The sequence below is a fragment of the Dermacentor albipictus genome, chromosome 9 (assembly GCF_038994185.2).
Source record: "Dermacentor albipictus isolate Rhodes 1998 colony chromosome 9, USDA_Dalb.pri_finalv2, whole genome shotgun sequence".
In the NCBI taxonomy this organism is placed as follows: Eukaryota; Metazoa; Arthropoda; class Arachnida; order Ixodida; family Ixodidae; genus Dermacentor; species Dermacentor albipictus.
In genome coordinates, this window is record NC_091829.1 from 44,422,720 (window position 1) to 44,436,977 (window position 14,258).

The 14,258-nt window shown below is 49.3% G+C and overlaps 1 long non-coding RNA gene across 2 annotated transcripts in view; it reads right to left on the minus strand.

The window, feature by feature from the left end:
* Positions 1–14,258, minus strand: part of LOC139049757 (uncharacterized) — a 158,707-nt gene that overhangs the window by 93,150 nt on the left and 51,299 nt on the right. For both annotated transcript variants that reach the window (XR_011508558.1, XR_011508557.1), the window contains exon 2: positions 946–1,213. This is a non-coding gene — a long non-coding RNA (uncharacterized lncRNA). The remainder of the gene's footprint in view (positions 1–945; positions 1,214–14,258) is intronic.

The window sequence follows — 14,258 nt, forward strand, 5'->3', positions numbered from 1 at the left end:
TAACGTAATGATCACAAAACGTGCATTAGTCCCGCGAGTTTCACCAATTCTGTGCAATCTTTCAATGCGTGGGCATTGAATTTTAGGCACATCCCAGGGCCACAGAGAGACCCTTAAAAGCAGGGCGTCGTTGTTTTCATCTTGTACTTCAGGTAATCCATGTAGGATGACGTTATTTCTACGCGAACGATTTTCCAAATCATCAACGCTCAAAACAAGCTTATTGTGTCAGTAAAGTTATTCCGAAGCTGCTTATCTTTGATATTTATGCTTGAGGCAGTGGTGTTAAGTTTCTCAACCAAAGAACAGATTTAATTGCGTATTTGCACAGAGTTCTCTACTGGCAGAGAAGATTCAAGGGCATTCACACGAGATTACAGTGCCTCGAAATGTGAATCAACCTGCAGTAGGAGTAACCTAATATCGGAAGGCATTTGTTCCTGACCATAAAGCAGCATCGCAAACATATCGACGAAAGTTTGTCGCTATCCGCAGTGCAATCAACCTTCGAAGTACTTGTTCCAGTGGCATCCGTTCGATTGGAGATCAGGTTACTTCCAGGTCGTCCGCTATTAGCGGTATTGCGAGGGCCAAGGTTTGATCCGCACTGCGGTCTTTAATGGAAGTTGTCCGCGTGTTCTTTAAACGAGCCGGCAAACTACGTCGGCTCAAATTACCACGCTGATGCACGACAGACTTCAGTGCAGAGCTGGTATTCCTCAAGTAGAGGAGTTCTCCACAGGCTACAATTATTTCGTGGAAACAGGCTATGGGGGAAACGCCACAGTGGAGAGCTTCATTTGGGATCCTTTACCGTGCACTCGAAGGTCGCTATAAACGACTGCGTTTACATTACGCACCCCGTCGAAATAGGGCCGCCGCGGGCACATATCGACATGGCGACATCACGCTCCGCAAATCAAGTGAAATCAAAGAAAGCCATACCTTTATACAGTCAGACAACCTTGGTGTCGCTTGAGGTGGCGCTGTCAGTGGTGCCGCTGGATTGGACTGGATGTCCTTCTGCGATAGCGCTCGGGCTGCTGCTTCCTCCTCATCCTGTCTATATCCCATGACGAATCGTCCTTCTGCTGGTCCGTCGAGCTTGTTGGTGACGCCACGCTTCTATGCCAGCAGTGGTTGTGGAATCTCTACGCAACATTGTAACTGTCCGCAGCCGTTGCCGTCCGTTGCAATACGTTGCCAAGGTTTCCTACGCAAAGAACAAAATCTAACAGTAGACTTATAATAGAAGCACAACGCAATATGCATGTGTTCACAACATTGCGTCTATAGAACATCTTTTTTAATTTTTATGCGCCTTACACATCAACAATTGGCCTTTGTAAAGTGAAAGCCCGGTAGCTTTATAAATTTAAAGCAGATGTTTTTGCCCTACCATATTTACGTAGACATATAAAGGTAAAAATGAAGTCAGAAAAGCTAGGAGGTTAACCGGATGACACACATCAGGTCTGCTACCTTACCGTGGGGGAGGGGTGAGGGAGGAGGAGGAGGAATAAACTTTTATTGCAGAACCAGCACTTTATGGTGGCCGGGCCTACGCCTCCCACGAAGGGACGTCGAGGGCTTGCCTCGCCGCCGCCTCGCGGGCGTGCTGGGTCGCCCAGGTTTGGTCGTCGAGGGTGGAGCTCCGCAGAGCCTCATGCAACCTCGCCGAGAGAGTCGTAGTGTTAGTCTGTGCGTACTGTGCTGGGCACTCCCATAGCATATGCGAAAGCGTAGCCGGGTGAATTCCACAGCACCGGCAGTTGGGGGTAGTGTAGACGTCCGGAAATATAAGGTGGAGGCGGGCGGGTGAAGGGTACGTGTTTGTTTGTAGTAGACGCAGGGTGGTAGCCTGCGCCCGGCTGAACTTTGGGTGAGGCGGGGGGAAGATTCGGCGACTCAGGTAAAAGGCCTTAACAAGATCGTTATAAGTTGTCAGACTGTCCCTGGTGTCCAACTCATCTCCAGTGACTCCGGCGCGGTTGACTAGGCCTCGCGCAATGGAGTGGGTGACCTCGTTGAGATTGGGGAGGTGTGGGTGGACAGGGCCCGCATGGGCCGGGATCCATGTTAGGGAGATGATGTTGTCTTCAGAATGTGGTGCCTGGCAGAGGATGCGAAGAGCTTGGGGACAAATACGCCCTTTGCTGAAGTTAATAACGGCTGAGCGAGAGTCACACACTATGGTGTGACAGGTGGGATCTAAAGTGGCCAGGGCGATGGCCACTTCTTCAGCCGTCTCTGCAGTGGGGGTAGTGACGCTGCAGGCATGGTGTAGGGCTCCATCACGTGTGGCAACGGCCACAAATCGTGTGCCATGGGAGTATCGGGCTGCATCAACAAATGTGACGCCAGGTACGTTGGCAAGGGCTTTTATGATAGCTCCGGCCCGAGCTTGGCGCCGGGCCCTGTTATATTCAGGGTGCATATTCCTAGGGATAGGGTCTATGTAGATCGAGCTACGGATGTCGGTCGGGATCGGTTGTTTGGGGCCCTGTTGCTGATGGTAGGTGAAGCCAAGCGTGGACAGAATAAAGCGCCCCGTTTCAGTATGGGTGAGCCGTTCAAGCTGAGAGCGTTGTTGGGCTTCAATGAGTTCGGAAAGGTTGTTGTGAACTCCCAGTTGGTTGAAGAGTTCAGTGCTGGTGCAATGTGGGAGACCAAGTGCTTGCTTGTAGACCCCTCGTATGAGGGTGTCGAGCTTGTTCTGCTCAGCCCGGTACCAGTTGAGGTACGCAGCAACGTAGGTGATGTGGCATATGACAAAGGATTGGACGAGTCGGAGAAGGCTTTCTTCTTTGAGTCCTCCTCGACGGTTAGATATACGTTTAAGAAGTCGTAGGGTGTTTTGAGATTGGGCACAGATCTTGTTGAGAGCCAAGGCGTTGGAGCCGTTGGTAGAGATGGTGAGACCAAGAACCCGGATACTAGGGACGTTTGGGATAGGACTGCCATCTTGAAGGCGTAGGGTGATGGCGTCACAGGGTCGGTGATCAGATTGGTGTTTGGGAGGGCGACCCCGCTGAATGGGCTTGTATAGCAGAAGCTCCGATTTAGCCGGCGAACAGCGCAGTCCAGTCCCTTGGAGATAGGCTTCAACCGTGTCAATCGCCGTTTGGAGGGCCGATTCCACTTGACCATCACTGCCTCGGTACGACCAGATGGTGATGTCGTCGGCGTAGATGGTATGGTTGATATTGTCGACTTGCTGTAGCTGCTTGGCAAGGCCAATCATGACTAAGTTAAAGAGCATGGGAGAGATAACGGAACCTTGCGGGGTGCCTTTGCTGCCAAGGGGAAGCTGGTCTGATCGTAAATCCCCGGCCGAGAGGGTAGCCGTGCGATTGGAGAGAAAGTCACGGATGTAATTGTAGGCTCGCTCTCCCAGCTGGAGGTTGGAGACCTGATCAAGGATAGCTGCATGGGAAATGTTATCAAAGGCTTGAGTGAGGTCGAGTCCGAGAATGGCTTTCATGTTACGAGAACGATCGTTGAGCACTTGATGTTTGAGCTGCAACATAGCGTCTTGAGTAGAAAGGTGAGGGCGAAATCCAATGATGGTGTGGGGATAGAGAGAGTTGTCCTCGAGGTGACTGTTGATGCGTGCTAAGAAGGCGTGTTCCATCACCTTGCCTACGCATGAAGTGAGGGAGATGGGCCTTAAGTTATTGAGGCTAGATGGTTTGCCAGGCTTTGGGATTAAGATAACGTTGGCAGTCTTCCAGGCGGCTGGAAGGGCACCACTGCGCCAGCAATCGTTGATGTAGTCAGTCAGATGGGACACGGACTCGTCATCGAGATTGCGAAGGCTTTTGTTAGTGACCCCGTCTGGCCCTGGAGCAGAACGACCGTTAAGCTTGCGTAGAGCGGCGTGTATTTCAGATACGCTGAAATCGGCGTCTAGTGTTGGGTTGGGTCTACCGATGTAATTGCTGTGTGGACTGACTTGTCCCCTGGAGATATATCTGGTGCAGAGGTAGTCAAGCACCTGTTGTGGACCTTGCTTAAGGGTCTCCGTATAAAGGAGCTTCTGCAGCCGATCCTGTTGGGTGGTGCGGGTGGTGGTATTGTCAAGCAGATGTTTGAGGAGTTGCCACGAGGAAGGGCGATGAAGTTGTCCATCCACCGTGTTACACAGCTCAGTCCATTGTTGCCGGCTGAGGATTTGACAATGCTCCTCGATGGCTGTGTTCAGTTTCGAGATCTTGCTTCTGAGGCGACGGTTTAGGCGCTGCCCCTTCCATCGAGCTAGGATGGAGGCTTTAGCCTCCAGAAGATGGGCGAGGCGGCTATCCATGCGTTCAACTGAGGCATCTGTAGTTACCACCCGAGTGGCCGTTTGAACATCAGTGCGTAGAGCTTGCATCCAGGTGTTAATGTCGGTAATGCCTTCTGCTGAGGTAGAACCTATGCGTATTTTTCGAAAAACATCCCAGTCGGTAATGGTGAATTCTTTAGTGGGGGCAGGGGCGGCAGCGAGTTGGGGTAAAGAGAGAGCGAGGATATAATGGTCGCTGCCCAGGTCTTGCTGGGTATTGGTCCAGTGTGCATTGGTGATATGTTTGATGAAGGTGAGGTCGGGGGTAGAGTCCCGGGTAGTGGAAGTACCGAGGCGTGTAGGAAAGGAGGGATCCGTGATGAGCGTAAGGCCTAAGTCGTGGTAATCTTGCCAGAGGTTGCGAGCTGCAGCTTCCGTGCGAACGTAGCCCCAGCCTGTATGGGCGAGGTTGAAATCACCGCCGATGAGTAGGGGGTGCGCTCCAGCTACGTGAAGAGCCTTCTTAAAGAGGGTGAGGAAGCGACACCTTGCTTTATCCTTGGGGCTATTGTATATGTTCAGAAGGAAGATGCATTCTTTCCGTTTACGATTGGGAATTAATTCGAGGAATAGATGTTCGATGTGAGGACTATTGAGATCATGTTCAATAACAGGAATACGACGCCGTACTAGGGTGGAGACCCGGCGAAGAGGGTGGGTGGTATGGAAGGTTTGATAACCGGGGAGCGTGGTCGGGGCGTTGTTGGTTTCTTGAAGTAGGATAGCATCCGGGCGGCGGGTATGTTGGCGTAGGTATTGATTGAGCACTGGTTGTTTTTGATGAAAGCCTCGGCAGTTCCACTGCCAAATGAGGGCGTCTTGATTAGTGTGAGCCATGGTGGGAGATGGTGGATGTCGCCATCGGCGTACCGGAAGGGTCGCAGACGGGGGCGGCATGGCTAGGAGGCGTGAGAATATGAGTTTCCAGGTTGGTCACGCGTTGGACAATACCAATGAAGGCTTGCTGGATGGAGTCCAGAGCATGTTGGAAAGTGCTAATAGTTGTTTGAAGTGAGATGAGCATGTCTTTAACTTCAGAGCGGACCTGTCCCGTGGCTCCATCTTGCAGGGCTCTCTTCTTGGGGGCGGGAGTCGAGGGGGCCTCCTGACTAGCGGCAGGGACGTTCTGTGCGATAGGTGTAGGGGCTGGTGTTTGGGACTGTTTGAGGTCTCTAACCTCCTGCGAGAGTTTAGTTAGGAGATCACGTAGGATGGCGTTCTCGCGCTTAAGCTGAGCTATTTCTGGGTTTTCTGGTGAAAGAGGAGGGTAGGTGACTTGTGTGTTGTCGATCTTACGACCCTCTCGCGAGGTGCCCATGAGAGCGTCTGCGAAGCTCACCTTGCTGTTGTTGGTAGATGTGATGCGTGAAGCCGATGCAGACCGGGATCTTGAGCGTTGTTGCCTGGATCGAGATGGAGTTCTGGAGCGGGAACGGCTCCCCCTTGACGGTGTGCGGGAGCGTGGCCTGGTTCTGGTGCTGAGGGTGGAGGGGCCGGTTTGTTTATAGGTGGCTTGGCTGGTTGTTCGTCGTTCTCCGATACGCTTGCGGATGACGTACGGGGTTTTATATCGAGCGGCACAGCTTTTGTCCGCGGTGAGATGGGGACCACCACAGAGCGAGCACTTAGGGTTACAGTTATGGTCGGCGGGGGGGTTGCGGACACCGCAGCCCCGGCATATCTTGTTATTTGGGTAGGGACAAACGTCCATACGGTGTCCGAGGCGGCCACACTGGTAACAAATGTCAATTTGCTTCCGATATAGCGAACATGGGAGTAACGTGGAACCGTAGCAGACCTGATAAGGCACATCCAGTCCGTCAAAAGCGGGTGAGGGGTGAGGGGAGACCAAAATATTAAAAGCGGAGATTCGATTGATTGATTGATTGATTGATTGATTGATTGATTGATTGATTGATTGATTGATTGATTGATTGATTGATTGATTGACTGACTGACTGACTGACTGACTGACTGACTGACTGACTGACTGACTGACTGACTGACTGACTGACTGACTGACTGACTGACCGACCGACCGACCGACCGACCGACCGACCGACCGACCGACCGACCGACCGACCGACCGACCGACCGACCGACCGACCGACCGACTGACTGATCGATCAAATGATTGATTGATTGGGAATGTTGGCTACAACCACAGCATGTCGCCGGCTTCAACGAAGCGCATGTTCAAGGCGGGGAGAGAAAGAGGGAAAAATAAAGAACGAAGGATGTGAGAGTCTTTCGACAGCCACTAGAAGTTGAACCAACTTCAACAGCGCATTCGTCGCCGTCTTTTGCGACGACCACATTGCTTCGACAGCGGCCGGTCTTCGAGGCATGCTCGCGTTGTTGCGAGCGACCGCCTTTGCGTGCTATAACGAGAACAGTGGCAAAGAACATATGTCGTAAATGCCGCATAATGTTCACAATTGGTAAATGCCAGTTGTCCCGATTCGACAAAGTCCAAATGTAATGAGGAGTCGCAGCGAAGGTTCCAGGCGATGCAAATGGTTCATGCATAGGTTACTACGTGGGACCTATTCCGTAAAGACATATGTAAACGAAAGAAAGACAGGGAGATTAATCAGAAAAAAAAGTCCTGTTGTCTATTCTGCACGATGCGAAGGGGAAATAAGATTTGAAGAGACAGAAACGGAAATCGGCGCACAAAATTCGGTATATTCCTATTACGTAAGTTACTTAGTTTGGGAGGCCAGGCCGTCATATTCAAGGAAGTGGGTCGAGCAACATTAAAAATATGATCTTGGGTTTATTAAGCTTTAGTAAACTAAAGCGTGCACTACTGTTTGTCTTCGTTCCATTGCAACAACGTTACCTATGGATAGCCGTTAGCAACCTACGAAGTAATTCCTACGTGAGGCTTTTTCGTAAATTTTTCAGGAGAACACTGCCTTCGAGAACATTAAAAGCCGCAGTTTCGCACAAAAGGCGAAAGACTATGGCGCCCCAGTGTCATACCAGTGAAACCAGCATCTCGTCCAGTGTGACCCAGCTCTTATCTAGCGTTATCACTGGTGTCCCAGTGACTCCCAGTGGTCCCCATAGTGCGATCGAGTGTCAGAAAAAGCGCTGATTTCACACTGGAAGGCACTGTAGAACGCCGGCTTTTGCAATATCGATGCGACGTGCTTAACGCAACAAGCATGTCAAGCGTTGGCTTGAAAGAGTTTATCCGTCCTTTTCAGGTAAGTCCTCATGGTCTAATGCTAGAGCATCGAATTTTTGCGCTGCGAGCCGGGGTTCGAAACCAACCATCGTAACTTTTTTACTTATTGATTTATTAATTTCTAGCAACAGCTAGTGCCACCTAGTGTGAAATGTTGGCCATAAAAGGTCAGAAAGTGACAAACCGCAAAGTGGGGAGAAGTGCCAAGGAAAGCTATCGCTTTAAAATATGAACTCATAGGACGTTTACGACTCGAGTGCAACGCACACGTTTAAGCGCCAGCGGGCGAGGTGTTTTCGCTCCTGACTTCTAGAGAAAGAGAGCGAGAGAAAAGCAATGAAATGACAGGGAGGTTAACCTGAGGATATCTCCGGCTGGCTACCCTGTACCATGGGAGCGGAAAAGTGGCGCGACGGATGAAAGAAAACGTCAGTGCAGAACTGCTGCTGTGGGCGCTGCCACACAGACTGCGAAGGAGCCACTTAAGTCATAAGCAGTATCAAGGTCCCACTAACACATTCGACGTCACACAAAGCACAGTCAAAACTTCTCACACAGTCCGCCATCTCTCGCTCGGGGTGTAAAAGTAGTGCTTCTTCCATGACATGTCAGTGTAAAGGATGTTTTACAACGCTCTCGTTAAAACTATTGCACTCCGATTGTGCCAGTGTCCTCCTCCGGAAGCAGAAAGACAGCCTATGTCCAACGCATTCGGGAAACTAGATTGTCTTCCGAGTGAACAGAAAATACTAGAATATCGCCCCCCCCCCCCCCGGTCATCGGTTCAGAAGGCAGCGAAGGCACTTCTCTGCTTTCGGAGAGCACCTGGCTTGTGCGAGCGCCTTTGACTCACTCACACACACATTTTGTGTGTGTGTGTGTTGGTTTTAAATTTCTTTTTTACATTTTTTTATCCTTCTCTCTCTCACTTATCGCATTCCCTTGTCCCTCCCCCATTATAGGGCAGCCAACCGGAGATAATCTCTGATTAACCTCCCAAGTCTTTAAATTTAAAATTAAATTAAATTACATTTTTAACATTTCCTTTGAAAAAATTAAAAAAATTATGGGGTTTTACGTGCCAAAAACACTTTCTGATTATGAGGCTCGCCGTAGTGGAGCACTCTGGAAATTTCGACCACCTGGGGTTCTTTAACGTGCACCTAAATCCAAGTACACGGGTGTTTTCACATGTCGCCCCCATCGAAATGCGGCCGCCGTGGCCGGAATTTGATCCCGCGACCTCGTGCGCAGCAGCCCAACACCACAACCACGGGAGAACGGACGGCAAACTGCTTCAAAGCGAGCGCGAATCTTGTCGTCTGTCCTCCAAATTTAGCGGCCCGCTGATACTTCTTACGTATCATATAATTGTACATGCAATAACAAGTTCTCATTGTTAAACAAAACATGTTTTTTTGTAATAATCAAGCTAATTAACAGCTTTTTACGTGCTGTTTTAGTAGAAAATGAATAATTGTGACAGACGGACCGGTGCTTGCCTGGCTCTCCGAGAGCGATGCCAATCCGAAGTCACTATATACCGTCATTCCCATGCATACCACAGCGCAGCAGCGCCAGGTGTCCCTCTAGGTAATGTAGTGAGAAACTCTATGGGTTAGAAGGCCGCCACAGGCCCGCAGAGCACTTGGCTGCAGAAAGGACGGAGCCATGTGGACGCATCACCACGCTCCACCTAATCGGCTCTGCCTCAGCCACGTCAGCGTTCTGGCTTTCGGTGCTGTGGGCCTGCGCACACACAGGCACACACGCACTCGCTAATGTGTATGTTCAGCAAATGTGTGCACACTACACCGTGATGACACGTACTACAGTGATCTGAGCGGAACCCACAGTAAGCGTCAAGCTATAAATCTATATTACCCTTTCAATTGACGCTGACAAACAACGCCGGCGGTTTTTTTCGTGGGTCTCATCTAGGGCACCACCGAGGTGCGTGTCGCGTTTCAACGAGAGACGCGCTTTCCGGGCTGGCCGTGCCTCGACGTAGCATTAGAACACGGAGTGAGGAGCTCGAACGCTACGCTAAACCTCGCTGTCGCTTTCAATGGTTCGGGTTCGGGCGAAACTTCCATGCCCTTTTTTTTTGTCCTTCTTCATACTTTGCGGAGTTTCTTCAGAGCCCGCGAAGGGAAACCAGGTTAACGACAACTTCATTGAACAATGTGATTGGATCTTTTCTGAGCACGCGCTACTGCTTTCCCTACACAGCCTGTACCCTAAAGCTCACTAAAAGTTTTGCATAATTAAATTTTGAAAATTAGCTGACTAATCATATTAAAAATTCTGTGCAACACAAGTCGACCGCTGCATGTATGCCATTGGTGTCATTCACCTAAATATAGCACGTTTTTACATTTTGGTTCATGTTACGAGAAAAATCTGGGACAGGCCAGCGTTAATCCATGATGCCCTTTGAAAGAGGCAGATGTATTCAGGACAGCGCTTGAAAATACTCTATTGTTAGAAACCACAGCGTACGCCGTTAAACACAAGCATAAGTGAATGTCGTAAACTTTTTTTACTCATTCACGCGTTCAGCTTTTTTTTTTCATATTTGTGAGAAAAACAACCTCCACGGTGATGAAAACTATGAGTTCATTATTTATCTTAACATATGCGACATACAGCAGGCGAGTAACTTTGGGCATTAGTCTCGCTTTGTTGAAGGACGATGACCTGTTGGGGCGTGCGTTTTATTTTTGTGCTTTTAATCGACCTATTGTGCTACATTAAGGGGCAGGCGGCAATCGATATCCATCCTATGCCCATTAGCGTCAAGCTTTCAGCACCACACTGTGCTGAAACTTTCAGCGCAACAAGGTTGATTTGATAAATTGTGACGATGGGCGTACGACCTCACAAATAATAAGACTCAACGAGCACAACCGTAAACGTTCAAAAAGGTTGAAGCGAAGACAGATAAAAAGTAACTGACGTTAACGTTACTATTCATTTCGACGTCATCGCTTTAGGGGGAAATGTAAGAAGGCTGTGGTTTCGCTAGTTGCTTCTCGAAGGGCCCTGACCGCTTCCAGTACATTTCCTAGTTAAGTGTCGAAGACAGCTTGTGCGGCAGGAGGGTGATTAACGAGACGTCAGTGTTGTGTCAGAATAGCGCGTCCGTTGGCTTCGGAAATGCGAGATCGATGCCTAGAGACTTGGCATTTCTCCATGTGGGTAACGTCCGGAGGAATACTTAAAGGTAGTGGTCCCGGCATCGGGAGTATAAACATAGCTGCCATTTCTGCATAAGCACAGGACACAGAGTGACGGGAAGTCTCATGAAGTGAACCAGCGTGGAGAAGCGTCGTTAAGTAAATGTCTTTGTCATTCCAGTCGCAGAAGAAAAAATAAGAACCGAGTATACCACTTAATTATAGTATATATAGTGTTGTACAATTATAACAAGTAAAGGTCTTCCAACTTTGCCGGCCAACTCCCGCAGTAGATGAATTCCCAGTAATTTAGCCTCAAAAACGGTTCTGCTACTAAGTACCTGACGTTCGTGATGACACAGGCAGTGACGTGCTCAACGCATTCCGTGTTAGTTGCCAACCTCGGGTCGTGACCGCAGCACCCACCGGGGGGAGAGGGGGGGGGGAGGTCTAGTCGAGGGGAGGAAGGTGCTATACTAGACACAGTATATTTCTGCCATATTGTCGAATTCTTTAATGGCGATACTTTGAGCCAATCAGAGCGCCTCCAGCAGCCCTCTGAGACAATCATAGCTAACAAGATGGCGACATAGGCTTCTGTGGTTACAATGATAGGATGATACCGGTTTCTCGCTTGCATGGCCGCTTACCATGGCACCACTGTAAACATCGGTCTCCAAAGACGTTTAAAACATAACCCACATGCAAGCAAGACCAATGATCCAAAAGAAAGAAAGAAAAAAATGCATCAAGCGCGACCGCGTAGTTACTTTGACTCCATTTTTCCGCACATTTTTTTTCTAATTCCAAAGCCGCCGACATTCCCAGTATTGCCCACTATTAATCGTATTCCTATGATACCCTACTAACAAAACCCTGACGGGATAGCCTACATGTCGTACAATTTCCCACTTGTGCCCGTATCGACTTATTGCCCCTTCAGCATGTGTAGGGTAGCAAACCAGACTGCTAACCACATTGCATTGCTAACCTCATTGCCTTTCCTTCTCTCTCTCACTTGTTTCCTCCTCCATGTCTGAAGATTAAAGCTAAATATGTTCGACACCTCAATCATCGACAACACTTTACTCACAAAACATAGAAGCCCGATATAAGAAAGAAAACAGGCATTCAACAAGCCTTCTAAAAAAAATTAACGACCACAACTTTGACGAAAGAATAAGGAAGAGAGATAGTAGAAGAAATAAAAAGGAAAAAAGAAAGTCTTCACATCAGGTGTACGCAGAGCGCCACGGGAAAAAGGGAAAACCCTGTGAATAAAAGCAAGTCTACAGTGACTTTTTGGACCATACAATTCTCGGCCTATCGGGAACGAGAAGTCAAACAATTAAGAGCCCTGAGAGGCAAAACCACCTCCAAGAATTTTTAGCAATATATATATATATATATATTGTCGCGGCGTCACGACATTCGAGGGACACATCGACACGCAAGCCGGAACAGTTACAAGTATGGGCTGCTCTAATAGCGCGCGCTAATCCGCCGTGGTTGCTCAGTGGCTGTAGTATTAGGCTGCTGAGCACGGGGTCGCGGGATCGAATCCCGGCCACGGCGGCAGCATTTCGATGGGGGCGAATTGCGAAAACACCCGTGTGCTTAGATTTTGGTGCACGTTAAAGAATCCCAGTTGGTCGAAATTTCCGGAATCCTCCACTACGGCGTGCCTCATAATCAGAAAGTGGTTCTGGCACGTAAAACACCATCATTTTTATAGCGCGCGCTAGTCACTGCTTCTTCTTCTTGCTTTTTAGGTATTTTTACAAGCGCCGATATGTCTGCGTATCGTCGTCGCCCTTGCCGCACTACAGGCGGGGGAATATATACGTGCCAAAGACACAGAGGACGGCCTCTCGTAAGAAAGAGCGTGGTGCTCGCTTGGCCGCTAAAACTACGTTTACGCACGCACATACAAATTAAATACACTAGGTGCGACTGAAGACACGCAGGGAGAAATAAACATAAAACTTTGCCAAAAAAAAGTGCACGCGTGGCTATCGCTGGCACGATCGCTTCAATGCGCTAACCGACCATAAACTCAGGATAATCACATGCGTCCCCTAGAGTCAAAGCGGCGCCCACAAAGAAAATGTTATACGCATTGTTACAACAAAAGTAGACAAGAAAAATAATTTACGCCAGTCATGTGTACCTGCCTCCGGTTAGGTCATTCATGCGACATCAACGTCCGCTACTCTCTGGAGGCCCGCTTTCGTGATTTTACTCTTGCAGCTGCTCAGAAGTTATCCGCGCGGAAACGGTATTCAGCCGCTTTACTACATTCTAGCGGAACAGAAAAGGTGAGCCTAGTTTTACCGGCGCCTGCTAACTTTGTCATCTTTTTTTTTTAATTTTCGAATTATTTGAGATTTGTTCTTTTTTGACGGCATGTACGTTCAGCTTTCCTTAAGCCGTGTTTTTTAATGGTAACCGCGGTTATTTTTCAGGTCTCTTAGCTCGCCATTTCGGCGTGGGCGCCCCTTTATTTGCAGCGACGAACAATATATATATATATATATATATATATATATATATATATATATATATATATATATATAAGTTGCATGTTTCGGTCTTTTGGAGGTAAACTGCTCGGAAAGTTACCGCTGCGTCATCTCAGACCGCTGGCCTGAAACAAAAGCTTCTTGATCACTGAGCGCCACGTTAAACACCTACCAAGTAGTCTACCCACGGTGCAAACGAAATTGCACTTTAAAATATACCTGACAAAAAAGAAAGAGATCACAATTTTTTACGCGCAAGCGTACATGCCCCGTATGTGAAATCGACGGGATTGTGTGTTCGTCGCTTCGAGCGAAGCGAGCGCCGCAGGAGGAAGGCGCCTGGAGGTGGAAGGCGCAGGGAGGTGGAAGGCGCCTGGAGGAGGAAGGCGCCTGGAGGTGGAAGGCGCCTGGAGGAGGAAGGCGCCTGGAGGTGGAGCAAAGAACCACGCGCCGGGAAAAGTACAGAGGAGCGCTCTGAGATGGATGGATGGATGGATGGATGGATGGATGGATGGATGGATGGATGGATGGATGGATGGATGCATGGATGCATGGATGCATGGATGGATGGATGGATGGATGGATGGATGGATGGATGGATGGATGGATGTTATGAGTGTCCCCTCTGGAACGGGGCGGTGGGTGGCGCCACCAAGCTTGCGGCGAAGCGGCGCCACCGAGAGAAATTCACGAGGTTGACCTACTATGGAAGTTGCTACGGGTTCTGCGTGCGCTGTGGACGTACCGGGTGGCGTTTTTACAATTGCTAGTAGGTACAGCGGGTCGTGGCGCTTTTCACGGCGCTCGACGTTTCAGCGCAGGCGCGAGTGAGAGCGGAGGCGAGAGAAAAAATCTGGGGTACTTTGTTCCTTGAATATGTGAGTCTGCCTAGGAACAACGAAGGAGGTTTCTTAGTGCGTGTTGTATGCGTTTCTCCCCTAGACACGCCGGCATTTTGGAATGCGGTCCCATTTGTTTACGCTCCACCGATGGCTGCCCGTGCAGGTGAGGCAGTGGCCACGGACGCCCCATTT